Raw genomic sequence first — 13784 nt, 5'->3', positions numbered from 1 at the left:
GGTGGGGCTCAGTGCCTAGAGGTTGAGCTGGAACATGAGGATCCTGTGGAGCAGGCGGAGCAGCTGAAGGAACTGATGGAGCCACCCTTCTTACTGTTTCAGCTAGCTATCTAAGAATTTGGTCATGGAGTGCAAGTGTTTCCTGATGATTTTCCAGAGCTTGACCATGTGTGTCCATGGTTGAGCCAAAACTGTAAAAGGCAGCCATAATCCATTCAAATTCTGTGGCTGAGAGTTTCACAGAGGACACAGATGCTTCTGCTAAGTCTGTCATGGCTAAGTCTTTCTGTCAGACTCGGGACTTGAACATTCTGTGACATGCTGATGACATATTATGGAAATGTCATTCAAACTGGCTAAAAGATATTAGTCCAAATGGAGATCAAATCTAGGGGGTGTGTCACTCTGTAACATGACTGTCACTGATAGGCTTCATGAATTTACAGTGCTAGGTAAATTTGCCTACCCACAGCGTGGCTTCATACCATTCTGTGGAGAGATACCACTTTTTCTTTTCTGATAATGATAACTTACTATCAGGTGATACCAATACCAATCCGATATTGTTTTCTTTAAAAACTACTAAGCTTTAAAATGTTTTTCTTATAATACATACAATAAAATATAAAGTATAAATATAATAAATCATAAATAAAAACACATTGAACATATTTGCTACCACTGCCACAAATAAGACAACATGGATGCTAAAAATGAAACCTTATATTGATTTTTTTAATCTTTGAAAGCCCTGCTAGCCCATTTGATAAGAGCTGCCCCTGGGCCTTAGTAAAATATTTTTTCTCAAGCCTGAGTATAGGCTGCAAGCAGAAAGTACTGCAGCAAGGTTAAAGTTGGCTATCTGTTTAGAAAGATTGAGATAGACACGTCCAACTTCTTGTCACAATGTCTTTCAGTGTGTAACATTAACAAAGGTACTTGGCACAGTGAAATAAACATAGATTAACAGTGTTCTGCAAGGGTGTGCTAGAACAAGTGTTGGGCCCATCAACAAGGCAGTACAGTGGTCCTCCTTTGTATATTCAATAAGGTAAAACAATTATCGCATTCAGAACAAGGTCTGGGTTACTTCAGTCAATGTGTTTATCATATAATTCATACTAGAGTTTTCCAGGTGATTGTCTATTTGTGCAGTGAGGCCAAATTGATAGGGTCCTAAAAAGATCCAATTCTTATACCCAAAATAAAATCAGTTGTATATGGCCAAATGAAAACTCACACAATGGTATTGCACATTTGTATGTTCTACCTAATCTAACACAAGGATTTAAGTCATTAATATATGTCAAGCATGTCATGATCTGGATTAGATGCCTGAGAGCAGGGAAAATACAAAATAAGCACAGGCACTGGGTTTTCAGGACTGGGATATGCTTAGCCAGCACTCTAGGTGTAAAGAGCATTTACACTACATTCAAATCCTCTTCCTGAATATGTACCATAATCCGCAGTTTAAGTTAAAGACAGAACAGAAACACCTAGCAGTGCCCTCTGAAATATGCTGTATGAGGGCAGATGTCCAGGGTCCTAGGCCAGTCGTAATCTATTTTATTTCGACAGTGGTTACTTGCAACCCCAGTGAACCACTGATCAGGTCAATGATTATCCTGAAGAAAATATGAGCTGGGACTAAAATATGGGCTGGCAACTATGTTTTGATATGGAGCATATATATTTAAACTTTGGAAAGTTAGGCTCATCTTAAATGACACAGATAAACTGAAACTAGCTGAGAACCTGAGATATGTTACAGAAACTAGTTATGGAAATCAAAAGCATTTTGAGAAGGGAAATGTGATCATGAAGATGAAATTAGGCCATAGTCTAATTTCCCACAGTGACATGGTGGTGACTTTCAGTAAGGAAACCTTCTGGCTAAAATTGCATTATGGTAAATCAGAGTAAAATGGAGAATTCAATAGTCTAGCTGACTAAAGTGAAACATCATAGTATTTCAGTGATTTTACTCTATGGCATGCTGCTGAGAGGATCTTCACTCACGCGTCACAAGATAAGATAAACAAAGGCCATTAAATTCCGCCTTACTTCCGTACCCTACGAACCCAGATTGAATTGACCCAAAAAGGCAGCCCTTACTGATAAGCAGAAGCTGAAGCTGATAATGGATGGGTGTTAAGTTCTTTTCCATTTTCCTCCACCCTCTTTATCTGTTTCTGAGTTGGAACACTGCTCCCAAGACAACTGACCGAGAGCCTGCCAGTACCATCTCTCCCCTTTGTTTATGACTTTGTAGCTGATGCTCCATCTCAAGCGTTCCTTGTAAATTACTATTTCTTGGTTGAAATGACTGCTTCTGGGTCTGAATTTGTAAGACATGACATGCAATTAAAATCATAGGTTTAGAAAACCACGATAAGTGATACTAACAAATTCACATAAAAATACAATAATATTTTAAACACATCATTTTCTGTTAATGAGTATACATTATATGGCCAAAAGTCTGTGGACACCTGACCATCACACCCATACGTGGACCATCCCCAAACTGTTGCCACAAAGTTGGAAGCACACAATTGTATTGCATGTCTCAACCCCACTGAACACCTCTGGGATGAACTGCGCCCCAGGCCTCCTCACCCAACATCAGTACCAGATCTCACTATTGCTCTTGAGACTTGAGGAGACTAAATCTGGAATGGGATGTTCAAAAAACATATATAGGTATGATGGTCACAGTGGCTTAGTGGTTAGCTTGTTTGCCTCGCACCTCCATGGTTCAAATCCTGCCTCCCCCATGTGCGCGTGGAGTTTGCATGTTCTCTCCGTGCTACGGGGGTTTCCTCTGTGTACTCTGGTTTACTCCTCGAGTCCACAGAAATGCATTTTAGACTGATTGTGCCCTGTGATGGGGTGGCACCCCGTCCAGGGTGTTCCCCCCACCTTGTGCCCTGAGTTCCCTGGGACAGGCTCCAGTTTTTCACGTGACCCTCTGTAGGACAAGCAGCATGGAAAATGGATGGATGGTCAGGTGTCCACAAACTTTTGACCATATAGTGGTATAACTTTCTTTAGACAAGAGTACAAATCAACCAAAAACTTTTAAATTAATTTGAGGACTCATGATAATAATTGCATGACCTAATCATAATAATAAGAATAAGAATGTCTAACAACAGCTTTGAAAAACAGGCAAAGAAATGCCTGCAAAAATCTGTTTTCAGCCATGACCATACCAGATGTTAAGACATAAATGGCAACATGCACATGTCCTCACAGCCCACTGACAAGACTGCTTTGTAAATTTTACCTGCACATCACCACATTTCAAAACCCTTAAACAGCAAGGCAAGGGTAGCAAATATGTTCAAAAACACCACCATCAGGCATTTTCTAAGCACCACTTTGACTGTAATTTCTAGTTTTAGTTGGACCCAGCAAACCTGCTTGTGAACAAGACTATAGGAAAATTTCTTTGTTTAAAGGTTTCTCTTTGATATCTCAGGTTATTAATTATTATTGCTCCTAAACTATGCTCCTAAACAAATGTTTTTGCTAAAAATCCTTAGGGTATTTGAGTAAAAGAGGATTGAAATATGTAATCCAAACACAGTTTACAATTAATATATTGCTATAATGGGTTAAAACTTGCTCACAAACAGAAGAGCTACTATAGCACAAATTGCTGAAAAAGTTAATGCTGGCTATGATAGAAAGGTGACAGAACACACAGCACATCACAGCTTGCTGTGCATGGAGCTGCGTAGCTGCAGAATGGTCAGAGTGCCCATGCTGACCCCTGTCCACCGCTGAAAGCACCTACAATGGGCACGTGAGCATCAGAACTGGACCATGGAGCAATGGAAGAAGGTGGCCTGGTCTGAAGAATCACATGGCTTCTTGTGTGTCGCTTATCTGGGGAAGAGATGGCACCAAGATGCACTATGGGAAGAAGACAAGCCAGCAGAGGCAGTGTGATGCTCTGGGCAATGTTCTACTTGGGTCCTGGCATTCATGTGGATGTTACTATGACATGTACCACCTACCTAAACATTGTTGCAGACCAAGTACACCCCTTCATGGCAATGGTATTCTCTAAAAACAGTGACCTCTTTCAGCAGGATAATGTGCAAAAATTGTTCAAGAATGGTTTGAGGTACATGACAAAGAGTTCAAGGTGTTGACAAGGTGCTGATCAAAATACACACCCCTGTTAAAATTGCAAAGAAATGAAATGAAGATATTTACGCTGAACATATCTTTTGGAATTATGCCCAGAAAGTTCTACCTTGGGGTCATCAGATCATAACACATTTTGGCAAATGGTCTGGGGTGATTTAGGCAGGCTTAGATGTTTTGGTCTAGTTTGGTGGGACATCCTGTTCTTGGTAATGGCATCCTGTTGTTGGATCTTTTGAACTTGAGTATGAATATGACTGATTAATATATGCCCCATGTGATTGATTAATTCATGCCCCATTATGTACAACACTTGTACAACCAGGTTATTGTACATTTTTATACAATATCTATATCACATTAAAGGGGGAAAATCTGACATGATTTATCTTGGTTTCATTTATTATATCACAAAAACCTGAAATTTTAACAAGGGTGTGTAGACTTTTTATATCCACTGTATGTGGCAGCTGTTTCATTTGACAAACCTTGCCACCCCATCTCTTACTTTAAATCATATGGGATTGTTTCAGATGCAGTCCATGATATCATGATATGATAATATCTAGCTCATTTTGATCATTTTAGTAGGTATTTTGCTCAAATATTTTCAATATGTTCGAGTTTATCAGCTATCTGAAAACATGCACTTTTACCTTACCTAGCTACCTCTGCAATTTTCATTCATTTCCCTGCACCTGATAGATGCTGCATAAAGACCATCATGTCTGACTGTTTGCCTCATCCAGACAGACAGACAGACAGACAGATCCTTGTTCTTATGGATTATAGGAAAAATAAAAATAATAACAATGTTGTCATGCTTTTGTATCACCTACATGCTCCTCAGACATTCACTAGACATATATGAGCTAAGCTAATTATTAAATAATAATGCAATTCATTATGTCATTAGTGGCAGGGATTCCCACAAGGACCTCAACAAACTCAAGAAACAATATCAGATACTGAAAAGCCTGGCTATAAACAGAGAGACACAGCAACACATCAGTCATACAGTGACAGCATCCTACCTGACTCACACTTGCCTAGCATTCTGCTGGCAAACATCCAGGTCTTTGAAATAAACTGGATGAGCTTCACTGAACAATCAACTCACAAAGGAACCTGTGGGAATGCTTCATGTTCTGTTTCACTGAGAACAGGCTGGTATCTAACTCTGGACAGCACTAACAGAGAGATTTCTCTCTGCACCGTTTGGACAGCAGCATCTGCAACGTTATCACTGCCAAATTCCATCCAGGACCTAACCAGCTAACATCCTGATTCAAAGTGGATGAGCTTCACTGCCAAATCAACTCACAAATGGAGCTGTGGAAACAACTCTGTATTCTTTATCATAGGTACGAACGAGGAAGGGTAAAAGCTAACAATTTCACAGAGACATGTAAAGCCATCCATTGCATCTTTTCAACCTGCTGCTTATGCTGCTTATAGGGCAACTGAATGTGTTTGAAAGAGAGCATCCTTCCATTTAGCAAGTGTTTCTAGTGTTCATCAACAAAGTGTAGTCCATCAAAAACCTTATGCATAATAGCTTGCAACAGAAACTGATGAAATACACTTTCTAAAAACATACAGAAACTCAAAGAGCCCAAGGCTCCACACCAGTGGAGAGGAAAATTCAGTGTTGGAATATGGAGCACAAGTAAGAGCTCCAACACTGCGTTAAAACTATGCACTTGTCCATCTTTAAATCCCTCTCAAAGGTTTTGAATACATAAATAGGCTGACTCCCTTATGGAGCATGGTAGTTTTTTTTTCAGATGGCTGTGTTCCCTCCCAGTCTGGCTGCACTCACTTCAACCAGAAGCCTTGGATAAAAAGCAACATCTGAGAAGATGGACATCAGATTTGCTTTCAGTGTACTGTGACCTGTATGTGAAATCCAGGTTATTTACAGAAATCCATTAAAGCTGCCAAAATACAATACAGCCAGAAAGGAGCAGATGACTACAGCACTCTGGCATATTAGGCACCAAATGCCATCTATCCCTTCTTCTCGCTGGAAGAGTATGAGTTAAAACTGGTGTCCTCTATGATAAAACTCTTGCATCCAGATGTCTATGAATTAATTTGGAATGAGCAATGAGATTTCTTTTTCTGTTTCATGTTTGTGTCACACATAGTGATATGATTTATTTACAGAAAATTACAATAATAACATTGTGGCATATGCAAATATAAAGGCTCAAAACTGGCTGTAGCTGTCATTATAATGGGCCATTTAATCAGGCTACAGGTTCCTGCTCTTTATTTTCATCTTTCGTCTAATGGCCTTCCAGCAAAGACTCACTGTAAGTAATGTAAACCATAGGAACTCAATTTTGTTTAGAGTTGTGCATGAAGTGCTCAAGGATACAGGCTTGCAGAAGTATAAACCAGGCCTGAAGAGTCACTGCTTTTGGATACCCAGAGCTATTTTAGGTTTAGAGAGTGGGCATTTAGTTTATTCACATCAATATTATTCATTGTGTGATGATTTATTTTTTTGGTTATTTAAAGAGAACAAATGATCCTCTCAATATTTAATGCACTTTTTGAGTGTATGAGTGTATGTATGAGTGGGCTGTTACTGGTTTACAGGATTTACTGTATTTACAAAGTTTTTGATGCAACCCAGCCACTGGGAGTGTACTCTCAGTGCCAGTCCCAAGCCTGGATAAAATGGGAGGGTTGCGTCAGGAAGGGCATCCGGTCTAAAACCTGTGCCTAATCCTACATGTGGACCAATGATCAGCTGAAGGAGCAGCCGAAAGAACAACAACAGCGTTTTGATCTGAACTGAACTGACAGAATGCCACATACCTTATTCCTGTATGCACATCTCAGTCCTGTTCTGTCCCCCACCTCGAAACTCTGTTTAGACTTAGAACAAGATGGCCACACACATACCCATTCAGGAAGGTTCCTCACAAAAGAAGTGTTTTGACTCTTGCTCATCCAGGAGGAAAATTACTTTGACCAATCAATCACCATCAGAAGGCCTCTTCACTCAATGCAGGCCAATCAATGTGTCACAAAGGGACTCATCCTTTCAGTAACACCCAATCAATTGCTCTGAAAAGGTGTCTGTTCTTGTATGGTCAGTTGGTAAAGCACATAACATCATTGTTCTAAAGTTATCAGGGTTGCATATACATACCTGGGTAAACACAATTTTACAATGATCAGAGGTATGCCAAAGTGAACAATTATCTGTTGCCATAGACAATGGAAAAAGTCTACACACGCCTGTTAAAATGGCAGGTTTATGTGATGTAAAAAATGAAACCAAGATAAATCATGTCAGAACTTTTTCCACCCTCAGTGTGAAAATACAACATATAAAAATTAAGTGAAACCCAATCAGAAACACTTTAGGGAAAAATAGAAAAAATATGTGAACCAATCACATTCAATCTCATGTACAAAAGTAATTATCATACAGCTGTTATCAATGAACTTATTCTGATTAACCCCAAATAAGGATCGTCTGTTTCTGTAGAATTTTCTTCACGTCTTCTTGGTTTCATCTGACTGCTGAAGCTATGGTCCACAAAAAGCGTACAACGCTTGCATGGTATCTCACTTGTTTAAAGGAATTGATCAGGAGAGGGGTATAAAAGAATTTCCAAAACATTAGATGTATAATGGAACACTGTGAAGGCCATCATCAACAAATAGAGAAATGGAGCACTACACTGACCTTACCAAGAACAGGATGTCCTTCCAAAATTTATAAAAAGACAAGACAAAAACTTACCAGGGAGGCCACCAAGAGACCTACAGCAACATTAAAGAAGCTGCAGGAATATCTGACAGGTACTAATTACTCTCTGCATGTGACAATTTATCTCGTATTCTTCACATGTCTGGGCTATGGGGTAGGGTGGCTAGACGGAAACCGTTTCTCACCAAAAAACATCCAAGCCCAACTAAATCACCCCAAACCATATGGCAAAATGTGTTATGCTCTGATGAGACCAATTCCAAAAGATATAATAATTAAATTAATTTCAAAAGTTATGATAAAACACCATACCCACGGTGAAGCATGGTGGTCATGGTGATCAATGTTTTTGAATGACCTAGCCAGAGCCCAGACCTGAATCCAACTAAATATCTGTGGGGTGACCAGAAGCGGGCTGTGCACAGGAGATGCCCTCACAGTTTGACACATCTGGAATGTTTTGCAAGATCTGCCTCAATGATAGACTCTTACTCAAAAAGACTGAGTCGTGTAATAAAATCAAAAGTTGCTTCAACAAAGTATTAGTTTATGCAACTAGGTTATTGTAAGTTTTTTATTTTCCCTTTTTTCCCTAAAAAAAGTTTCTGATTGCTTTTCACTTTATTTGTATACTTTGCAGTTTCACATTAAAGGTGGGAAAAGATCTGACATGATTTATCTAAGTGTCATTTCACAAAAACCTGCCATTTAAACAGGGGTGTGTGGACTTTTTATATCCACTGTACATATAGACTAAATATACAAATACAAATGTAACTGAAGATGAATACATTATTTGGAATGAACAGATAATATGTAAACAGATACAAACACAGATACAAATAAGAGGTAAAGTTGGGAGTAGGTTTTTACTTTCATGTGGACAAGTGGTCAGTTGTGAAGCTTGTGAGTGTGAGTGAGCAGTCTGATATGAAACTTGTGGGACAAAGAGAGACCACATTTATTAATGCGAGTGCGACTGACGCTGTCACAGTGATATATTTAGAGCGTTCATTCATTAATTCTTAGTAACTGCCTGGTCAGTGTCGAAGTGGTTTAAATTAGTCTACTAGTTTGTTTTGCGAAAATGTAACCAAAATATTTTTGGAGATAGAATCAACTAAACTTGTTAGAAAACGTTGCAGGAACATAGACACACGCCCACATTAGTCATTGCCAACAGATACCTACCTATGCAATAGCAGAATTACTGGTATTCTGTTTCAGTGCCATGTGCCATGAGAATGTCCCCATAGATCCAGTTCAGAATTTCCATTTTGCACTGTTTCTTCAATGTTCCTTTTGTGGCATAAATATTTTTCTCTTTGTTCTAATCTGGCAAATAAATTGCATAGTGGGGAGAGACGTATCAGTTATTGGCAAAAGTAGCTTTACTGCCCCCTGGGGCTCTAGGCTGAATAGGAGTGACACATCGGTCACTTAGATGTGGGTGCGTGCTGATTGCACATGCCAGAGAAGCATGTGAAAATGCCTTCTTTTCTAATAAATTATCATTTGTCGGCATGAAAGAGAGGGTGCTGAAAGTGGCCAATCAACCTTGTGTGACATGATTACTGAACAGCCACGTGCTGGCCAATTTGAGTGTGAGGTAGGCTTCTGACCAGAGGCTTCAATATTTGAAGAGTTTTTTTCTCTCCACTGAACAGGCTGAGTCAGAATAGTCAATGTCTGTAACTATATGACTGATTCCCCACTCCTGAAATGAACATGCACAATTTAACAGTGGAGTAAGCATTTGTGTTTTAGAGACCATTTATATCAGAAATGGTTATATCAACCTGTGCCCAATTATATTGTATTTTGTATTTTATATTACCCTTTATTTTATTTATTCGTATCTGTTATATTGTTTTTTTTTTGTTGTTGTTGTTTGTCCTGTGCCTTATCACGTCACATACTGTATTAAGCCAAATTTATATGATTTGTGTGCACATAGCCAATTTAGTGCCTTTGCAAACAAGGACAGCTGACAAAAAAGTTCTGTCAGTGTCAGAAATTAGCAGCGTCACAATGCTACAATGCTCAACTAGAAACACATAGCTGAGACATAGGATTATGCGAAACTCACAGGACAGCTGCAAATACAGTATTGGCAAGAACAAAATATAAATGAAACATTATATATTTATATATATATATATATATATATATATATATATATATATATATATATATATATATATATATATATATATATATATATATAGAGAGAGAGAGAGAGAGAGAGAGAGAGAGAGGGAGAGAGAGAGAGGATGGATGGATGGATGGATGGATAGTTAAATTTTTTTATTCATTTTTGAAGTGAAAGTGTTTTTCTTACCATTTTAACACTTTATTTTTGATGAACTTAAAAATAGACAAAATAATACTAATTGTGGCATGTGCAAAAGTTTGTACACCCTCCCAGTTGTAACATCTCAGAACTTTATTAACTTGTTAGGCTTTAAGCATAAGCAACAACAAATCCAGAGCATATTAAACTCTTTAAACATTCATGTTTATCTTTAAATGCTAACATTCAGCAATCATGGGCTCATTCAAGCAGCTGACTGAGGATCTAAAAATGAAGCTAAATGATGCCTACAAAGCAAGGAAAGTCTATAAAAAAGATACCAAAGCACTGCCAGCTCACAATTTCCACTGTCTGAAATGTCATTAAGAAATGGCTTAACAGATCTGTAGAAAGCAACACCTGGAAGACCAAGAAAACTTTCAGATAGATCTGTTCATTGCTGGCCAGAAAGGCAAAGGCACTTCAAAAATCAACAAAATATGTAATTTGGCCTGGGGTGCCCAAACTTTAGCATACAACTGAATATAGGATTTTGACATACTGTGCAAAAGATCAATTAAATACTGTACTTTGATTTTTGTTTACTTTGGCTCCAACAAATCATTTAATCATATATTGTACGTTCTATAGATGGATCTAATTTGATGTAATTGATTATCTTCAATTTTTAGTTTACCTAAAAATATATATGATGATTTTCTTTATCATTTCTCACAAAAAGACATTGCCTTGCATTATTAGTAGAATAGCTTGCAAGCTTACCAGGCAGTTGGTGGTATTTCTCAGCAGTAGCAGTAGGTAGCATTTTATCATGCATTCTAGCTAATAGATTTCAGTCTGTGAAAAACAATCCCCACTGGTTGAATTCACTGTTGGGCAAAGCTATGCTTGTCTAGTCTTGTGTATTTTCTGGAATATATGTAGTCATTTGCACACTGGGAATTTTGTTACTGAAAATGATCTGTCATGGCAGTTGAGATATGCACTTAGATAATGAGATCTGTAGTTCAAAACCCACCTTCACTCTGACACACACACACACACACACACACACACACGTTTGTCTTACTATACATGTGGTGTGACATTATAAAGGCAGCTAATTAATGCTATACCTACACCTTTCAATTCTTTTAATTTAAAAAAAAAACAACAACAAATATCCCCACTAGGTCAAATGTCCAAAAAAATCCAAATGTCCCCACTAGGTCAAAACTGTCAGATATTCCGATCCTTGTGGGGACATTTGGTCGCCACCAAGATATAAAAACATCCTTGCTCTCTCTCTCTCTCTCTCTCACTCACACACACACACAGTCACACAGAAGAGATTAGACAACTTCACACTTTTCATTTGCAAATTCCTCAGCACATATTTTTTCATCCTCTTATTCAAGTACTGGATTCTCTACAGACTTATCATTTTTCCTTGATTCCATTTTCAGAGATTTAGCTTTCTCGTTATAAACCTATAGCCCTGAAAATTCAGCTCACCCAGAGAAAAAAAATTTCACACTCATACAAATGCAACCCCTGAAACACACATTTACAAGCAGGGATATTAAGAATCTCATAGTTGTTTCAGCAGAAATGTCAGGGTGCGTTGTAACCTTTACCCAAACGCATTATCTGCCTTGATAGTAGGAGGGGGGACAAGGAACTGAAATGACATGATGGGATTTGAAAGGTCTCCATCGGGGACCGGCCCTGAGGCTATCTCCCCTTCACAGTTCAGTGACACTAGTACTATGCCACACACACACACGCACGCACACTTACTTTACCTTCACATGAGCGTCACTGTTGATCTTCATTCCTGTGTCGAGCCTTGATCGCTGCTCTGCTGAATTATGGCTCTCTACCAACACAGTTGGATAAGAAGAGACAGTTAAATGTGTAGTTTGCTATTCTTTTTTTAGATGAAAGATTGACCTAGTATAGCGTTAGGTAGTGAAAAGACAGTGACTTTTCAACATGGTTAAAGAAATGCAAAATATCTAAGACAATTAATATCTGAACTAGAGTTATCTCAAGTAGAAAGCTGTAATGTTTGTTACAAAAAGAGTGAAATACAATTTAGTGAACACTTTGCTCTAATCTAATTATGGAAAAGAAGAGGAGAGTTAAAGATGCTTATCTTCATGTCAGATTCAGAATATCACAATTTGCCATTATACGTAGTCAGGTATTACAGAAACAGATAGAAAACCAACTAATCTTATGGTCAGAACCTTTTCACAAAGTTCACATGAAAGCTCAAATAACATGCTCATGGATTATGATAATTGAAAAGAGAATCAGCTTAACATCATCTTTAAATTTACAATAAATCATGTGTTACAAACAAATTCAAAAAGAGAAACTAAACATGAGCAATATAAACAAAAAAGTAGCCTACTACAATTAGCTAAAGTGATTACTGTATTTTGTATGCACTAGAGCTGTCATATTCATTCAAGAGTTACATTTTAATTGTAAGTACTTAAAATATTGTCAGGCGGTAGAGACGGCGACAGTTGTGGTGAATTCTTTTATTTAAAATAAAGACTGGCACATGCAAACAAATCCAAAACACAATCTTAAACACAGAATCCAAAGTCAGGGGCAAGTGGGTCAGGCAATGTACAAACAGGTATTCAGAGGATCAGATGATAATCTTTAAACGTAGAAACAAAAAAGGATCAAACCTAGAAATAGCAAACATGAAACGAAGGCTTGGTACATCAGATGATGAACAGAGCTGAACGAATACTTCATAAAGTCTTAGTGTTGTGAGCATGCTTATATGGTGGCCCTGTTTGTAGTCTGAGGTGCATTCTGGGAAATGGAGTTAGACGCCGAATTCGGCCTTGACATGACAACTATACATTCAAATATTACTGAACCTATACTTTTACTACCACAGACAGACTTTAATGGTATCATAAGAATGGGAAAAAATGAATATGATATGCATTGTGGAAAAATATTGGATAACACTTTCTATGAAGGCTATATGTATAATGACTGGAAAAAAAATCACCTGGTCTGTTTTCAGTCTGTCCAGTTTGGGTGAGCCTGTGCCCACTGTAGCCTCAGATTCCTGTTCCTTGCTGACAGATGTGGACCTCAATGTAATCTGGGGACAAAGAAAAAAAATCAAACAAGATCTTCTAGTACACTATACAAAGGTGGGTTGAGTTTCTTTGGTATTAATGATGTTATGAACAGTGTTTATCTTGCACCATGTTAACAACTCATAATCCATAATAAAGATAACTATGAAGTGTAATGCATTTATATAAATAATTCTGACAATGTGTATAATACCTTAATAATGCAAGATAACGAAATTAATATAAATTCATAGGTCTTTATAAATATGACCTTAGAAAGTAGAAAGTGTTGATACCAAATATTGATACTTTGTCCAAAATGTTGTCTAAATTTCTATACTTTTCCAGTTCTGCAAAGGATTGCTTTGTATTTACAGCTGGGACCACTTATCAATTCATTCATGTTTATCAATAATGACTGTAAAATTGATAAAATTAACTTTATATTTTATATTGCTCTGTAGTGGTGCAACAGAAAAGT

The sequence above is a fragment of the Pangasianodon hypophthalmus genome, chromosome 2, assembly GCF_027358585.1.
Source record: "Pangasianodon hypophthalmus isolate fPanHyp1 chromosome 2, fPanHyp1.pri, whole genome shotgun sequence".
Lineage (NCBI taxonomy): Eukaryota > Metazoa > Chordata > Actinopteri > Siluriformes > Pangasiidae > Pangasianodon > Pangasianodon hypophthalmus.
Note: the sequence above shows the minus strand (reverse complement) of the source record.